Below are 17,111 nucleotides of genomic sequence, written 5' to 3'. Positions count from 1 at the left end.
AACCCAGCTTGGGGCGGACTGGAAAAACCACTGAAGACGGAGAATATCTTTAACAGAGAGGACATGCCCTGAAATGCAGTGTTGACATCAATAATTAAAGACAGCCAGAGATGGTGCTGCCACAGACCTAGCAAGTGAACAAGATGTGAATAATTCACCAGCCAATGTGCTGGAGTCCAAGGGTAATAAAATGCAAAGGTGCCATTCCTGTGCTCAAATGACTGTTGCTAATAAAAAACACAGTGGAGTGTAATGGGGAGACACCAACCTAGACATTGCACCTGGTGAGTGATACCTGTAGGAGAGTGGAAAAGACAGAATGCTTGTCACATGGAGTGCTAATTAATCTCTACTTCTGAAGGAGGCAACAGAGCTCTTAGATCATGACATAGTGATTGCAGCAGAAACCTTTCCAAGCAAGGTGGGAAGACAGTGTCATGAAACAGCTCAATAAGAGAAATGATTTTCACAGAAGAGATGTTTTCTGCAGATCAGTTTTATGTTCAAGTTTGTTCTTTCCTCTGTTTTAGACATCAGCGTAAAACCCTTTACCCTAGCGGTCAAGGGCTTTTAGGATTGAAAAAAATAAATAAATTGGACATTTATATGGGTAACAAGAGTATCTAGAGGATTAGGGTAGAAAGAAGAGATTTGGCACCTATACAAATCCTGGTGTTTCTGGACATAACTAAGGGGATCAGGAAGAAATGTTCCCAGGAAGCAGATTATCCCATAACTGCCACTGCAGGGCTTCATGCACCTTCCTCCGACACAGCTGGTCACGGTTTGAGAGAGGATACCGGAGTAATAGTCTGATCCAGCCTGGCAGGTCCTCTGTTGCCATGTGTCACAGGGTGACTGGCCCCTTTTAGGAGGGAGCAGGGGCCAGTGCACCTGTGACTGATTACCTGCAGCCTGATTGAGTTTAGGGGAAGACACCTGGGCCTTATAAAGGAGGAGACGGCACCATGGAATGACTGGCTGCCCACTGACCTCTCTCAAGCCATGGAGCTAAGAGTGCGGCTAGAGAAAATTGTGGCGGGGCTGCACAGTGCAGGAGGGTCTGAGTAACCAGAAGAGCAGCAGAGGGGGTTTACCGGCTGATCTCTCCGAGGCAGATTGAGGAAGGCTGATTTCTAGCTGGGAAGTGCTGGGCATGGCTACTTGGTGGAGAGCAGACTGGGACAGAAGAAATGCAGGACTAGCTGAAGACGCCAAAGCTGAGTGTGAGTTTTAGTGTCAGCAGGATGGACTTTAGTTTGGAACACCAATTATTGTTTTAAACTGGTTGTTATTAAACCGGCCACGAGAGAGCCTGTCTGGAGTTTTATAAGGAGCCCTCAACGAAGGGGAAACTGAGACAGGCCTCTGCAAAGCCACCCTGAGGACATGACAGGGTGCTTGGGAGATGATGCACATGGAAAGCTTTGAAAGGCTTCTTAAGAGACGAGGTACAGTGAGCGTAAGGAATCATCTGAAACAGACAATGTATTTGATCAGTGCTGCCTTTATCTCAGTTTGGGAATTGTTCGTGATGGTATCATGAGACTCTCACTTTTTTCACCATTGATTATTTGCTGTTTGAGATGAATATCTGTCGTTTCACGTTTCTTCATCCAGTAAGTAAACTATTTGTTCTGCAACTCATTCGAGTGGGGATTTGCAATCAAATGGACAGCCCACAATTCTCCTTGGACAACTAGAGGTGGTAAAAATTATCCTGTGTGGAAACGGGACCACAGCTTTGTGTTCAGCTATTGGCTCCTTTCTAGACGTAATTGAGGTTATGGGACTAACAAGAGCATGAAGAGAGAAGAGATTGTTCTAGCATAAGCAGCAGCCTGAAACAAGGGCGGAGGATTGGGAGCAGGGTGCACAGGGAGAGGTAATGAAATTGGTTGTGCTAGCTTGAAGGGAGTGGGAAGAAAGCAGAGCACAGATTTATACAGGAGCAGAGCCGTTTTAGAGGTAGAAGCTTGAATTGGACTGGCAGGATGAAATGATCACTTATGTTCCCTGCATAGTACAGAGATCCCCAGACTGTGGGGCATGCTCCCCAAGAGGGGCATGGGGGAATGTCCAGGGGCGGGGGGGCCTGGGCCAGCCCCCATGGGGGGGCGGGGAGGGAGTGCCACCCAGCCCCTTACCGCCCCTAGCTCTGCCCTGAGTCCTGCCCCAGCTGCGTCCCTGTCTCCTGGCCCCACCCTCAGCCTTGCCATGGCTCCGCTCCTGTCCCCGCCCCCAGCCACAACTGCTGCCTGCGGCTCTGTTCCTGGCCCAAGACCGAGACTGGGGGCGAGGCCAGGAATGGAGTCAGCCTGGCCGTGGGCCCAGTTTTCAGCCTCCACTGCAGCCTGGCTAGGGCTCCCCTCCTGCCCCCTTCGCCAAGCAGGGAGGCAGGGGAGGTGGATGGGGTAAGGGTGGGCGTGACCCTCAGAAGTTTGTGGACTGCTGGCCTAGTATCTGAATCACTGAACTTGGCAGTTTCAGGACAGATCAAAAATGTATTCATGTGATGGAATATGACGTTGGGTAGATCCCTCCTGCGCAGATTTTTCATTGAACGATCTAGTCATTTTTTTTACTCCGAACCTGGTGGTGCAGTGAAATGAATGAACATTTGATGCAGTAAGCTGAGCAAAATACAGATGTGGATCTGGATTTCTAAATCCCTAAATTCATGAGGGCCTTTGCCCAGGGTGTTAGGTTGTCCGAGCAGAGAGAGCGGCATCAGCTGCACAAGCCATGAATGGATTTGGATTCTGGGATGTTCCAGTGCAGATCTGTCTCTAATAAGTTTGATTCTGTTTTCTTTTGGTGTTTGAATGAAGCTGTAATTAAGAGCAATGCCAGATCCGATCCCCTCCTCTTCAATCTCTTGAATTTGGGAGATGTTCTCCTGAAGCACTGCAAATTGTAGCACAAGTTCTTTATCTGTTCATGAGCCTGAATTGGAACACCAGACCTGAATGCATCTTATCCTTGGGGAAATTAATATTTTGATCCACATCTATGGCTCAGGCCCATCTTTGGGAATTAAGTTCTGGTGGTCCTATTTTGAGAGAGGGACACTCACAGTAAGTGGAAGGACATCACTGTGAGGGTTTCTTATGCAAGGTGCATGCAGCACGATACTTGCATAACAAAGGCTTCTGTGTTACTACCCAGCAATTCCAGGCACTGTACTGGCTTCTCCTGTAATTTTATTGTCACATTTATAGCCTGTAAATCCAAATCATTGGAAAAGAGCCACAATCCCTGGGAACACAGGGTCCTACAATCATATGTTACATAGTGTGATACAGCATGGCCAGAGGGCAGCATAAGAGTGTTAGCAGGGGGCCTTATTCCCTGCCAAGGGAGGAAGGTTTGCTTTAGATTAACTAGAACAGCTGTGGCCAATTAGAGCACCTGACTCCAGTTAGAGCACCTGACTCCAGTTAGAGCACCTGACTCCAGTCATGGGATATAAACCCCTGCTTCAGTCAGACAGGGGGTGGTAGTTGAAGGAGAAAGGTTGGATTGGAGCAGAGTGCAGATTGCAGAAGAGAAGAGTTTGTCCAGAGAGAAATAGAAGGTTTGGAGGAGTGCTGCGGTGGATTGGGAAGCCCAACAGAAACCCTAGGTAAGGGGCACCAGGCTTGTATAGAAGAGAGGCGAGAAGCCCTTCACAAGCTGACGGGTATGAGAGGGAAGTAACCCAGGGGAAGAAACCGCTAGTCAAGTGGTTCACCACAACCCCAGGGCCCCTGGGTTGGGACCTGGAGTAGAGGGCGGGCCCAGGTCCCTCCCTCTCCACTCCCCTCCTCCAAGGACACTAGGAGAGTGATTAAGAACTGGTTCAGAGGCAAGCAATATCGCCCTGAACCTACCCCAGAGAAGAGAAAGCGCGAGACCCAGAGAACAGTACTGGCAATTTGCCACAATAGTTACAGGGAAAAACAATGATGTAGTCCATGTTGAAGAGAATTTCGCTAACAGATCACAATCAAGATTAGAAGTGTACTCCTGAAGCTCCTAAAACTTGCCTGGAAAAGAAAAAAAATCAATACATACCTCCCTATAAAAACACATTGCACTGAAAAGTTTGATATTCCTCAGTGTTAATCTGGGAAAAATTCATTGTAAAGAACAAAACACATGCCACTGTAAAGGGGAATGGGTAAAGGTCACAGGGAGGGCTGCCCCGTTAAGGGCTGGGAGTGGTGGGGAAGAGTCAGCCTGTTCTGGGGAGGGTCATGGCAAGTTCTGGAAGTCATCAGACCCACTTGAGCGGAGCCAGGTGACTAAGTCTAATGATTAGCAGCTAGGGAAGAGAGAGGAGGGTCCCTGCTCTGTTAAAGAAGCCTGGGGCCCAGGAGAGGGCTATGAAAATGCCCTCCTCAAACAAAAGCCCAAATTGTAGACCTTGCTGTGGAGAGCTGCAAGGGGTGGGAGGCCCTGGGGAAATCCCTGGGCTGAGGGAAGACCCTGGTTACTAGTATGTCAGAGGCCAGGGGACCTGCACCCAACACTGGGGAGAAGTGAAATTGCTTTATGTTTTCACGTCCGGGTTTTCTTTTTCTGCGTTTGGGCAACGAATGCTGGGCTCTGAACTCGGGTTACTCATTTGGTGTCTGGACTGTTTGTAATATTGCTGGGCACGATCTGGGGCTGTTTATTTTCAAATTAACGTATCGTATCAAACAGAGAAAGAGGAAAAAGGAGCTGACTACACTTTGGACAGTGGAGAAAAAGCCGGCAGTGTAGTGCTAAATATGGACTGACTTAACTAGCGCTTGCAAACTGGGACCAGTAGAGGTTCAACACTGCATGTGGGAGTTTTAAAAACTCTCAGTGTTGGCCTCATTCTGTCCCCATTGACACGAATGGCCAAACTCCAGCAAGAGCAGAGTTAGCCCAGTGCTGAGTGTGTTTGAAAAGCCTACCCCACAGTGCAGGAAACTTCAAGAGCCTGTTTTAAATGAGGCCTCAGGAAATGTATGGGCACTAAGGGGATTTCTTGTTTACCCACACTCTGTGTCAGTTACACTGGTGGATTGATGAAGATGAATTGGTCCTGCTTTGAGCACGGGGTGGGACTAGATGACCTCCTGAGGTCCCTTCCAACCCTGATATTCTATGATCATTTATACAGCTCTATGCAAGGTGTATTCTAGCCACGGCTAAGTCCTCGCACCCGAGAGATAGGTGCACTTATAATCCACAGACTCCTTGCGGGTCCCAAAATCACACTTCCTGCCTTTGTTGTGGTGGTCCTTTGACTGTGGAACGCAATGACCTTGAGAGTCATCCTCATTCATCTCTTCCCATTTTAGGGCCTGATCCAATTTTCACTGAAGTCAATGAAAAAACTCCCACTGAGGTCAATGGGAATTAGATCCAGCCTTTATGAAACACCGAAACCTTCCCTCCCACCCCCTCAAATGTGTTTCAGGATAGCACCTGTCAGTTCCATCTTCATTATTGCCTGTCACTTCTCCTTTTGTGTATCATCCCCCCCCCCACACACATTCTGTTTGCTTTACCACTTTGAATTTTATGATGGTGATGAGCCTTTTTAAATTTAATTACGTTTTAAGGCATTTGAATCAGTTTTTGTCCTGTTGTTCAGCTTGAACATCCGAGTGAGATGACAGGAGACTCCTTGGCTTAAACGTGGGGGCCACATCGCAACTGCATGGAGAAGTAAGAGGCAGGATCATCTGAGGATCTCTTGCACCATGTCCCATGTGATGTACAGAATGAGGCTTGAGGACAGTGACAAAGCAGGAGATTTAGAACAAATACAAGACAATATTTTTTTTGGTTCAGTAACTGGGTAACTTTGACCACTGATAACATTCATGGCTATGCAAAGAAAAGTCTTCCACTGACTTCAGGGGGCATTAGACTGGATCTGGCCATAATTACACAGGTAATCATAAAACTTCCTGCTTCAGAGTATGAACTGGCTACCTTCAATGATCAGGAAGGAATCTGCACCCTGAGAAACACCATTGCCCTGACCAGAATTTTAATTTGTGCTGAGGGGGTGAGGGGTATTCATATTCCTCTGAATTGTCTGATAGACAACTGCTGGAGACAGGGTGTGATGGGAAAATAGTGTGATCTTTTATAGCAGGAGGCAAAACACCACGTGAGATGTTCCAATGGCCTTAGCTCTGGGATGGACCAACCTGTGGCTCCGGAGCCACATGCAGCTCTTCAGAAGTTAATATGTGGCTCCTTGTACAGGCATCGACTCCGGAGCTGGAGCTACAGGCACCAACTTTCCAGTGTGCCGCAGGTGCTCACTGCTCAACCCCTGACTCTGCCCCCACTCCGTCTCGTCCTGCCCCCTCCCCTGAGCCTGCTATGCCCTCACACTTCCCCCCCACAGTGCCTCCTGCATGCCACAAAACAGCTGATCAGGAGGTGTGAGGAGGGAGGGGGAGGCGCTGATTGGCAGGGCTGCCGGTGGGTGGGGGGTGCTGGGAATGGGGGTGGGGAGCTGATGGGGGCTGCTGACGTATTACGGTGGATCTTTAACAATGTACATTGGTAAATTCTGGCTCCTTCTCAGGCTCAGATTGGCCACCCCTGCCTTAGCTGGTACGGCAGCCCCATGACTTCTTACTTTCACAGGCATTGTATTTATAGAATGTCAATAATATTCAGATAGGGGCATGGGTGTTCTGCAAGGGAGTGTTCATGGGATTTGACACCCAGCATTGCAATTTTTTCTCTTGCACAATGGGCCAGATTCTTAGACCGTGTAAATCACCATACCAATTTACACTAGCTGAGGATCTGGTCTAGTTCCTTCAGGTCCATGCTTTTTCCTTCTCTATTGCTAAGGTGTTTTCTGGAGTACTCCTGTTTGATCGGTTTAGCTATAAATGTCACTGATAACTCAATACAGCCGTTCTTATGTTAATAACTAGTTATTTATTAACCCAGAAGGCAGACACTGTCCTGAGTGACTTTCCAGTTTTAATCAGATGCAGATAATGCAGTTTGTCCAGAGGTTGACAGTCCAAATTTTAATCAATGCTTATTAAAAAACAAAAAGGTCCGTAATAGTTGGCCTGTTCTTGCAAGTGCAAGATAAGGAGGGTTTTGAATGAGAACAGAGGGGTTCATATGCAGGCATTGTAGAAGGTATGGACAGTGGACGAAGGACCCGAAAAGGTAATTGGGAGGGAAATTTAGGATAGATGGATAGCAGGAAGCAGTAAGAGTTGGAAGAGAGAAGCTAAACTTTGGGGCCTGATCCAATGCCCATTGCAAGGCTTCACTGGGTGCTGGACTGAACCCTCCTGTGTGAAAGATGAGAGGAAGCCAGTGAAGGGACGTGAAGAGGCAAGATCAAAGCGGGGCAGATGTCCCAAAGGGACTACGTGCTAGGCAGAATAAAATCCTACTGGGCAATAAGATCCATGCCTTTTATTGAACCAACTACCTATGACACATCAGTTCAGGCCAAAATAGGCACTTTGGTTGATGGGGGCAGAAGAAGTGGGGTGAAGATCTTTGGGCCCAGAAGCTTGTCTATTCTAACTAATCTCCTGGTCTGATTCAAATGGCACCACGTTATCTATGTGGTCCCTTTCCCACACTTAGATCAGTGCAATATCGGCATCAGAGGACTTTCTTCAAGTGCAGGTGAATCCCGTTCTTGGAGCGTAGGACAAGCTGAGGTATTTTGATGGGGGGGTTGGCCAGATCCGGTGAGAGTTCGAAGTGGAGCAGAGTCAGAGCGAGAGCCACTTTCAACTCATTCATGGCAAACTGCTGCCCGATGCAGTTCCTGAGAAAAGAGACCCAAAGGAAATTCAGAGAAGCTGGGCCTGCGTCAGCAAAAACCATGAACCTATCTCCATAGCTCACCTTCTCACCCACTGCTTATGGTTTTCTTTCATTCTCTTACTCTTTGCCAGACAGACACAGTTGTTGTGCAGATGACTACTCAGCAGTTCCAGTAGTTGAGACTTATGTACTGCCTACCTGATGCATCCAGCCTATTTTCAGACTTAACCAACTCTCTTGTCTTTCATATGTGTTCTACTAAAACTGTCCATAAAGTTCCAGAGTGTCCCATAAGATTCTTGCCCATCTGTCCTTTTTCTGGTCTCTGTGTGCAGCCCCTCAGGGGACAGGCCTCTTGCCTTTGCCCTGCCTTAAGGTGGAATCTTGCAGTGTTTCCCCCACTTGATCAGGACTAAGGTACGCTCCCCCATGTATCAACGATTTATTACCTTGAAAGCTTAACTGGGTTTCAGGCACCTGTTTCCTCCCTTTGGGTACCTGTAGCCAATGCTAGTGACCAACAGTTTCCTTCAAACATAGGGTTTGTATTTGTGTTTGTATTAGCCAGGACAGGCAGGGATGGTGTCCCTAGCCTCTGTTTGCCAGAAGCTAGGAATGGGTGATGGGGTGGATCACTTGATGATTACCTGTTCTGTTCATTCATTTACAAGGAATGTACAAAGTTCCATGTCTCTGAACCCAGAAAGAACCAAAAATAAAAGCAGCAGTTTCTTATCTTAGAAGCCCAAAGTCTCTCTAGCTAACACCGGACCCCAAATCTTTCTCACTAGCTTTTTCCAGGGTTATACTGTGCTTACAGGCTCCTGCTTGGCTTTCTTGTCTCTCTACCTCTCCCTTCCTGTTCTCAGTTTCTGTAGGATCTCTCTCTTCCCACATCTAGTCTCCTGTCAGCTGTAATACTTCAATCTCGTTTCGGTTGTTGGGGTTCATGTGTTGGTGCTATGTGATGATGGTGGCCTGTGATGTACAGGAGGTCAGAGTAGAAGATCTGATGGTCCCTTCTAGCCTTAGACTCTATGATTCTAAAAGCCCAAGGACTGTGAGAGGTTAAGAAGGAGACTAAGGGAGAGGATGAGGATGGGGACGAGGGAGATCAGGAGATGCGATGGGGTCACTTGGACAAATAAGTGGTGGTATCAGAGGAGAAGAGCAGATGAGAATTTATTTGTCTGAGATGGGGTAGATTCCTTGCATGATCCCAGCCAAGTCATTTAATCTCTTTGTGCCTCTGTTCCCGGTATCTAAAACAAAGGATAATACTACTTTCCTATTTTGTGTATTTAGATTATAAGCTCTTTGCATGATGGTACATGACTGCCAGCACCATGGGACAGGATCTTAGCTAGGGCCACTGGGTGCTACCAGAATATAGATGATAACTGATGTCAATTTGATAGAAAATATTAAGATTGTAAGTCTTTGGGGCAGGGTTCATCTGTTCCATTGTGCTTGTATAGCACCTTGCACAATGGGGTCCAACCTTTGTTCTTGGCTGGGGTCTCTAAGTGCTTCTGCAATACAAATAGAAACATCTGCTAAAACATATTTAATCTTTTCTTCTCTTTGACTTCTAAATTAAAATATACTTCACCTTGACCCAGCAGCAAAAGGCAGGAAGGCATGAGAATGTCTGTCAGAGACGTTCTCTGGAGAAAATCTCCATGGATCAAATACCTGGAATGAAAGAGTTCATTTAAAAAACAAACAAACAATGATCATTTCAGTTTCAAAACTACTGGCCAATTCTTTCAGAAGTGACTAGTGGCTTTGGTGTCTATGTTCTCGATGCCCAATTTGAGACTCCTTTATAGGATAAAGCTGGACAAATTAAGACAAGAAACAAGGCACAACTTATCTTTCACAGCAAGGGTGCTTATCCACACGGGTGGATTATGAATTTTGCAGGGCCCTGGGCCAGAGCAAGTGGGGGGCTCTCCTTACCCCTTCCACCTGCAATCCCCACTACATTGCTGCTGGGGAGCGGGGTCAGAATGTGGGGCCTTGCTTCACCCGCCCGGCGCTTCAGCTGAAAGTGGGGTCAGGGTGTGGGAGCTTGCCACGAGCACCAGGAAGGCTGAGCGGGACAAACCCTCACGGCCTGGCCCTGCTCCCCGGCTGGAGTGCCAGACAGATAGAGCAAGTTGGGGTGCAGGGGTGCCCATTTTTCCAGGGGCCCCCAGTTGGCCAGGGCCTCTGGGCATGGGCCCTGTTGGCCAAGTGGCTAATCTGCCACTGCTTATCCATGGAACCACTGAAAAAGGGATACAGTTGATTCTCCATCACTTGAAGTCTTTACATAGGTATCCAATCTTGATTTAAACAGCTTTCTCTAGCTCCGATAGAAAAGGTGGGCTTGATGCTGGAATTACTAGGTCCTGCTATTCAGGAGATCAGACTAAATGATTCTAATGGTCCCTTCTGGCCTTAGAATCTGTGTCTCTCTTCCCCACTTCAACCCCAGGAAGGGTCAAGTACCTGCCCTCTGAAAGTCAGGTCCCTTTAAGGGAAGCGTACTAATTAAACTTGCTGATGACCCAAATTAGGAGGCATCAGCAATAGAAGTAGAACTGGAGAACTGAAGTAATAGAAATGGGATGAAATTTAATAGTATAAAGTGTAAGGTTATGCACTTAGACTAAGAAGTATTTCTGCTATCCATCAGTTGGAAACAGAGGAAAAGAAAGACCAGGCTGTCTTAGTCAATCACAGTAAGACTATCAGCCACCACTGATGTAACTGTGGGGGGAAAAATAACGGCAGTCCTAGGATGTATCAGGCAAGGTCTTTCCAGCAGAGTTAGAGATGTACTAATGCCAATAGGAGGCACTGGTAAAACCTCATCTGGAACAGTGGCTAGCCTGGGTCATGCACGTTTGAGAAAGATGGATTCAAATTAGAACAGATGGAGAGAAGGGCTGCTAGGATGTTCAGGAGAATGGAGGGCCTGTTTAACCAGGGGCCATGAAAAGAGCTTGCTTGTTTAGCCTAGCAAAGTGAAGACTGGGAAGGGGATCTGATTGTTCTCTAAATACATTGGGTTAAAATGGGGGAGGAGGTAAATTAGAGTGGGAGAAAGAGCTATTGAAAATCAAGGACAGTCTTGGCACAAGAACAAATGGGGATCTACTCCCACGAACAAATTCAGGCTGGAAATGAGAAGAAGGTGTAGAGGCATCAGAGGAGTTATGTTCTGGGACAGCCTCCCAACAGGAGCAGTGGGACAAACCCCCTAGTTTTGAGGCTGGAGCTTGATATGTTTATGAATGGGATTATGTGACAGAGTTGCCTGCAAAAGCAGGGGACTGGACTCTGTCCCAGGAAGTCTCTTCCCATCCCATGTTTTGTAGGTATCTCCAGTTGAGCACTCAAAAATCACTAGTCACTTTTCAGAGTCGTGGCTATTATTTGGTGAGCCATCTGCCTCTAGTTGTCTCTATTTTCATAAATTACAGCCCTTTGGATGTATAATGGAGTTTGTAAAGCCACTCACCAGATATAAGAATCAGGGAGAAGATTTCCATGATGACTTTGCCTGTCTGAAAGTTCAACCCGCTTTGTACCTCAAAACAAGGTTGTGACACACACTGAGATCTACGATTATTTTATTAATCTGAATAAGGACTTCATCTCTCGATTGGAGGTGCGGGAAGCAGAGTGTCTCCGAAACCACTTAATAATAATAATAATCAATAATTTGCACATCTATGGGACTTTAACTGAGGATTGCAATGCAAACAATTAATTAAGCCTTCCAGTGCCCTTGTGAGGTACCAGTACAGATTGGTACCATAGCCAATTTCTGTTTGGTTAAGCTGATGCCCACAAAAAGGTCAGGGCCCCATTTTGAAAAGTGGATGCTCACTCTGGGTGCCCCTACTTGGAGGGTGGGAAGGTTTAATTAATATATATAGAGTCTCTTGGAAATCCTCAGATAAAAAGATGGTACAGATGTGCAAATAACTATTGTGCAAGTGCTTTAAGAGATCTACCCATCAGAAGAGGCTTCCTGAAGTGCCTGATCAACATGGAGGAGGCAGGTGGACTTGTGAAATTCCTTTGCTGCTCTCCCCTATCTATGTCTTTAATTGCTGACAAAGGTCTCTGACTCAAGGATTTCTCCAAGACCATGGAGTCAGACAGTGGTAGAGCCAGGATTAAAGGAAGGAGTATGGACTCCATGGGTTGTGTGTGCATACACGTGGATTTTCGTGTGGACTTTTTGTGGGGCTGTTGGAAGTGGGGTAGAAATAGCCCATCAATGCCACCCACACAGCTGGGGAGGCAAAGCCAGGAAAGTCCCGACACAGTGTGCATGAAACCTGTGCAGCTCACAATCTTCAGTCACAGAGGCCTGTATGCCAAGGGGGTTAATTACTAAAGGTGCTAACTCAGCTACTAAAATGCGTATGTTGAGTGCACCTCTTGCAGCGGAAAGGGTCTCGTAAGGACAAAAGAAAACATACCAGCGGATCTTTCCACATGCTGGGGTTTCTGTGAATGAGATAGATGCTTACTGCAACCAAAGAACCTGTAAAGCAAAAAAAGGTGAGAAAACATTTACTGATGCAGCAATTACAGAGGGAAATTCTATGGCCTCTGTTATGCAGGAAACCTGCTTAGGTGATCAGTGGTCTCTTCCGGCCTTAGTCTATGGATGAAATCCTAACCCCACTAACGCCCATTGAAGTTTTGCCATTTGTCTTATGAATCTTTGAACAGGAATTGGGATGTAGGTACCTACTATATCATAGAATATTAGGGTTGGAAGAGACCTCGGGAGATCATCTAGTCCAACTCCCTGCTCAAACCAGGACCAACACCAACTAAATCATCCCAACCAGGGCTTTATCACGCTGGACCTTAAAAACCTCTAAAGATGGAGATCCCACCGCCTCCCTAGGTAACCCATTCCAGTGCTTCACCACCCTCCTAGTGAAATAATAATTTCTTTGTTCTTAATCCATTTTATTCCATCTGTCTGCATTTGACACTTGCTGAAGTGGCCAGGAAGTGGAAATTAGCAACAAATTTCTGCTGCACCAACATCTTCCCCAGCCCGATTTAGCAGCCCACTCACTGATCAGAAGAGTAGAGCTTCAGTACAAAATAATCTGTTTGTCTTGACTCTCCATCTGTAGGTCAAGATGGGATCATTTCACTCAGATGTTTTCGCATTTTTAAGAGTGTGGCAGTGGGCTTGGAAGAACAAAGAGCAGTTTTGAATACTTCTGTCTTGGGGTATGTCTACACTTTGAGCGGGAGTGTAAATTCCAGCTTGAGGAGAAAAGGTAAGTTGGTTGGGGAAGGAGCCACAGCTGTGGCCACACCTAACCAGGCCCTGATAAAAGGGGTAAGAGAGGAGCTGGGTCAGTCTCACTCCAGCCTTGGAGTGGGAAGGGCCTAGCTGCCTGGGAACAGAGGCTACCTGCCACAGAGCAGTGCTGGGGAAAGGCAAGAGGAGCTGGGGCGCTCCAGCCTGGCAACTCCCCAGGCTGAGGCCCTGGGTAAGGCCTAAGCAGGTACTGGGGCTACACAGGTGTAGGCCGGGGATAAGCAGAGGCAGCTGGTCCAACCCCCTTGCCAGTGATGAGTGGCCATTATGGACTGCAGCCTGCCCCTTGAGAAAGGGGCTAGATGATGACTGGCAGTAGCCACTGAGGCAAGGTGGGTATAGAGAGTTGGGGGTTCCCCTGGAAGGGGAGACCCAGAGCATGGGGGTACTGCTGGGGCAGAACCCTGAGGTAAAAGTCACTGGGGTCTGGGAGGGACACAGGGCCTGAGGCAGGTGAGACACCAGCCTGCAGAGAGCACTTATGAGGCTGGAAAAGAGCTAATTCCCAGATGACCAGCAGGGGGCGCCGCACCAGTGAATCTGTGAACTCCTACACTGCCTTTCACAAGGGGCCAGGCACATATTCTCTTGGGCTTTAGGGGTCTGAACTAACACCCAGTGAAGTCAATGGGCTTTAGCTCAGGCCCTGTTGGAGGATTTTTCTTTGATTTGTTTTCCAAATTAAATGTCACTTGTTCAATATCCATTTAGGAGGAGAACAAGTCAACAGAGTGAATATCTGCTGATTCCTTCTGACAGTAGGATACTAGGTGTTCGCTGCCCCCTGCTGGAGGCCGGCTGCCACGGTAATCCTGCCGTATGAAGCTGTCCTTTTGGAAGAGAAGAGTAGTGAGTTCAAACATCCAGGAGTTGCCTATAGAGGCCTCCCAGGATCAGATGCTGGAGGAATAAGTGAGGTTCGAAGGGCTGGGAGCAGGCAGAGGCCAATCAGGGGCCAGCAAGCCAGATAAAAAGGGTTGGCTGCTGCTTTCAAAAGCCAGTTCTGGATGTGGCTATGACAGGGCAGGCTCTGTCTCCCTAATTTAAGACTAAAACCTGGGCTGGTCATGGGCCTAACGCTGACAGTTTGGTTAGATATATGAACAGGGCCGGTGCAACCATTTAGGCGACCTAGGCGGTTGCCTAGGGCACTAGGATTTGGGGGGCAGCATTTTCTTCGGCAGCAACCACGGCGGCCAGATCTTCGGCTGCCCTGGTCGCCGCCGGCGTTTAGGCGGAGGGAGCTGGGGCAGGGGAGTGCGGGGAGGGCTGCCTGCAGCAAGTAAGGGGGGGGCAGCATGCAGGGGAACTCCCTCCTCCAGCTAACCCCTGCCCTGCCTCCTCCCTCAGCACGCCGTGGCTGCTTCACTTCTCCCTCCTCCCAGGCTGTGGCGCCTAACAGAAAGAAATCTGTTTGTCAACCGATAAGAAATGCCCTAGGCAGGAGCAGCGTCAGTTGCCCCCTGAGCCAGGCCAAGGTTTCTCTGTACTGGCCTGGAGGGACCTTCATCTCCAAGCTCTCATTCCATCTCTACTCTCTTCGGTTGTGTTTCAGTTGTGGTGGAGTTTTGTGTGATATGGTACCAATCCACTGTGAAAAGGCGGAAATTAACACTGAGTAATTATGGAACAATTTTCCAATGGTTGTGGTGGATTCTCCATCACTGACCATTTTAAAATCAAAATTGGATGCTTTTCTAAAAGAATTTTCTACTCTAGGAATTATTTGGGGAGGGTGGGGGGAGTTCTCTGGCCTGTGCTATACAGAAGGTGAGACTAGATGATCCCAGTGGTCCCCTCCAGCCGTAGAATCTATTAATTGAACTTAGATCACTGATTCATTTCATATAGGTCCATGACCAGTGGTCACAAATAATTCTTGCTCACTAATGTCATATGTTGCTTTTCAATGGCGCAACTTGCAATTCCATTACCCAACACTAGTCCCTAGAGCAATCGAGTGCCCCTTTTTAAAGGACTTAAGTCTCCGCTCTTTGCGATATTAGAGTGGTCAACAATGTGACTGAACATTTTTGCGTCAGAATTCATTCAATTGGTTTCCAACAGTTTGATTCTAATCCCCTTCTTCTTACTGCACTTCATCTTCTGCCAACTAGAGCGTTCTGTCTGCAGCTTTTAATATAAATGCTTGCTCTTCTAATGGCATATAACTTATTTAGGGGCGGGCCACATCCTTCTCTCCATTAGGTATAACTCTCATGGCTGTCAATGGGAGTTGTACCTGTATAGCTGAGAGCAGAATTTGACCATTAAAAATTAATGGAAAAGAAGAAACTGAATACACACCTTCTGGTAAAGTGCGTCCATCGTGGAAAGTGATGGGTTTGCTGAGCTGTCGGGACACTCCAGGTACCGGAGGGTAAAGGCGAAGGCTCTCCTTAATGCACATGGTGCTGTAAGTCATCTTACCAAGGTCATCCCTAAAATGACCCAAAGGCAAGGGTGTGAGTGAGTGATACACATATTTCCAGTACAAGCAACAGCTGTACACAGAGCATACACACTGTTTGCATCTGCCACACCTCTGGTTGTGGTTTGGAATTATAAATGTCCCTACATCTGCTCAGACTTAATTTGAGGGTAACGTATTTGCAGTGCCTGATGCCCTGAAATGCAGTGACACAGACTAGGTTAAAAATAGATCAGATGTTCTTGGGCCATATGTGACCCAATTACCACATAGCTGCAACCCACCTCAGCCATGTGCTAAAGGCCGGCCCGCAAGGCGGGGTCCGGGTTTCCAGCTGCCCAACACGGCGGGGGAGAACTGCTGACCCACCCTGCATGGTGGGGGTCCAGATTTGAGGCTCCCAGACAGCCCCACACAGTTAGGGATCTGGGCTCGCCACCCAGTCCCACAAACTCCAGGGTCCGGCGTTGCCGCCCAGCACCGCAAGCTCCAGGGCAGCCGGCCAGCCCCATGCAGCGAGAGGCCAGGGTCCAGGGCGGGCAGCTGGCTGACCCTGCATGGTGGGGCTCCAAGATCAGAGTCCAGGCTGCTGCTGCCCTGCCACCTGGCCCCTGCAGCCAGGTAACAAATTGTGGGCCACATATACAGCCCACAATGATAAATAAGTTGAGAACCACAGTTATAGATATTGCAGGCCCAGTTTTCAGAAGGGCATAGCATCTACTACATCAAATGAAGTCATAACTACTGTGTATTCAGTGCCTCTGAAAACTAGGCCCTGAGCACCTTGGCTTCCTAACTAATATTTATTAATACGTTATCTCCTAGTGACAATGTTGATAGGAAAGAATCAGGTAAATACGAAAATGTGAGAATCACCATTGGATAGTAGTCCGGTCTCCCAGAATCTCCTTGATCTCTTCCCTGCATCTCTGCTGGTGCTCTGGGTACAGGGCCATGCAGTACAAGAGCCAAGAGATCCCACTGGCCGTGGTATCATGACCCTCAAACATAAATGTGTCCACCTCGGCACGTAGGTCTTCATCGGATAATCCAGCTCCGTTTTCATCCTAACAACACATGGACACTTTCAGTGGCACAAATGAATCCAACAATAGGAATTACAAGTCACTCAGGACTTCACCTGAGTAAGGAAGGAAATAGACTTCTAGGATGGAGGCTCGCCCAACCGATTAAGAGAGCTTTAAACTAGGAATTTGGGGGAGATGGTTGGGAGATGTCCAGGTAATCTTCACGCCAGAATTTAACATTGAGAGGGAAGAAAACAAAGTAAGAGAGAATACAGCTCTGGGCAGAAGAATGGAGATAAGGAGGAAGAGTAGTGTAGATACCAGTCTAATAGGTGATACTAGTGGTAGAATGTCTGTGCCTAATTGGGTAAAGAATGTTAGTGAAGCCAAACAGCAAAAATTAAGATGTCTATACACTAATGCGAGAAGCCTGGGTAACAAAATGGAGGAACTAGAGCTACTGGTGCAGGAAGTGAAACCGGATATTATACGGATAACAGAAACG

At 47.6% G+C, this 17,111-nt stretch overlaps 1 pseudogene; it reads right to left on the bottom strand.

The window, feature by feature from the left end:
- Positions 1-6,975: 6,975 nt before the first annotated feature.
- Positions 6,976-17,111, bottom strand: part of LOC116839235 (cytochrome P450 4B1-like) — a 35,743-nt pseudogene continuing 25,607 nt past the window's right edge.

Source organism: Chelonoidis abingdonii, chromosome 7 (genome assembly GCF_003597395.2).
Source record: "Chelonoidis abingdonii isolate Lonesome George chromosome 7, CheloAbing_2.0, whole genome shotgun sequence".
Lineage (NCBI taxonomy): Eukaryota > Metazoa > Chordata > Testudines > Testudinidae > Chelonoidis > Chelonoidis abingdonii.
The sequence above is the reverse complement of the archived record's forward strand: the minus strand, read 5'-3'. Positions and strand labels throughout refer to the sequence as shown.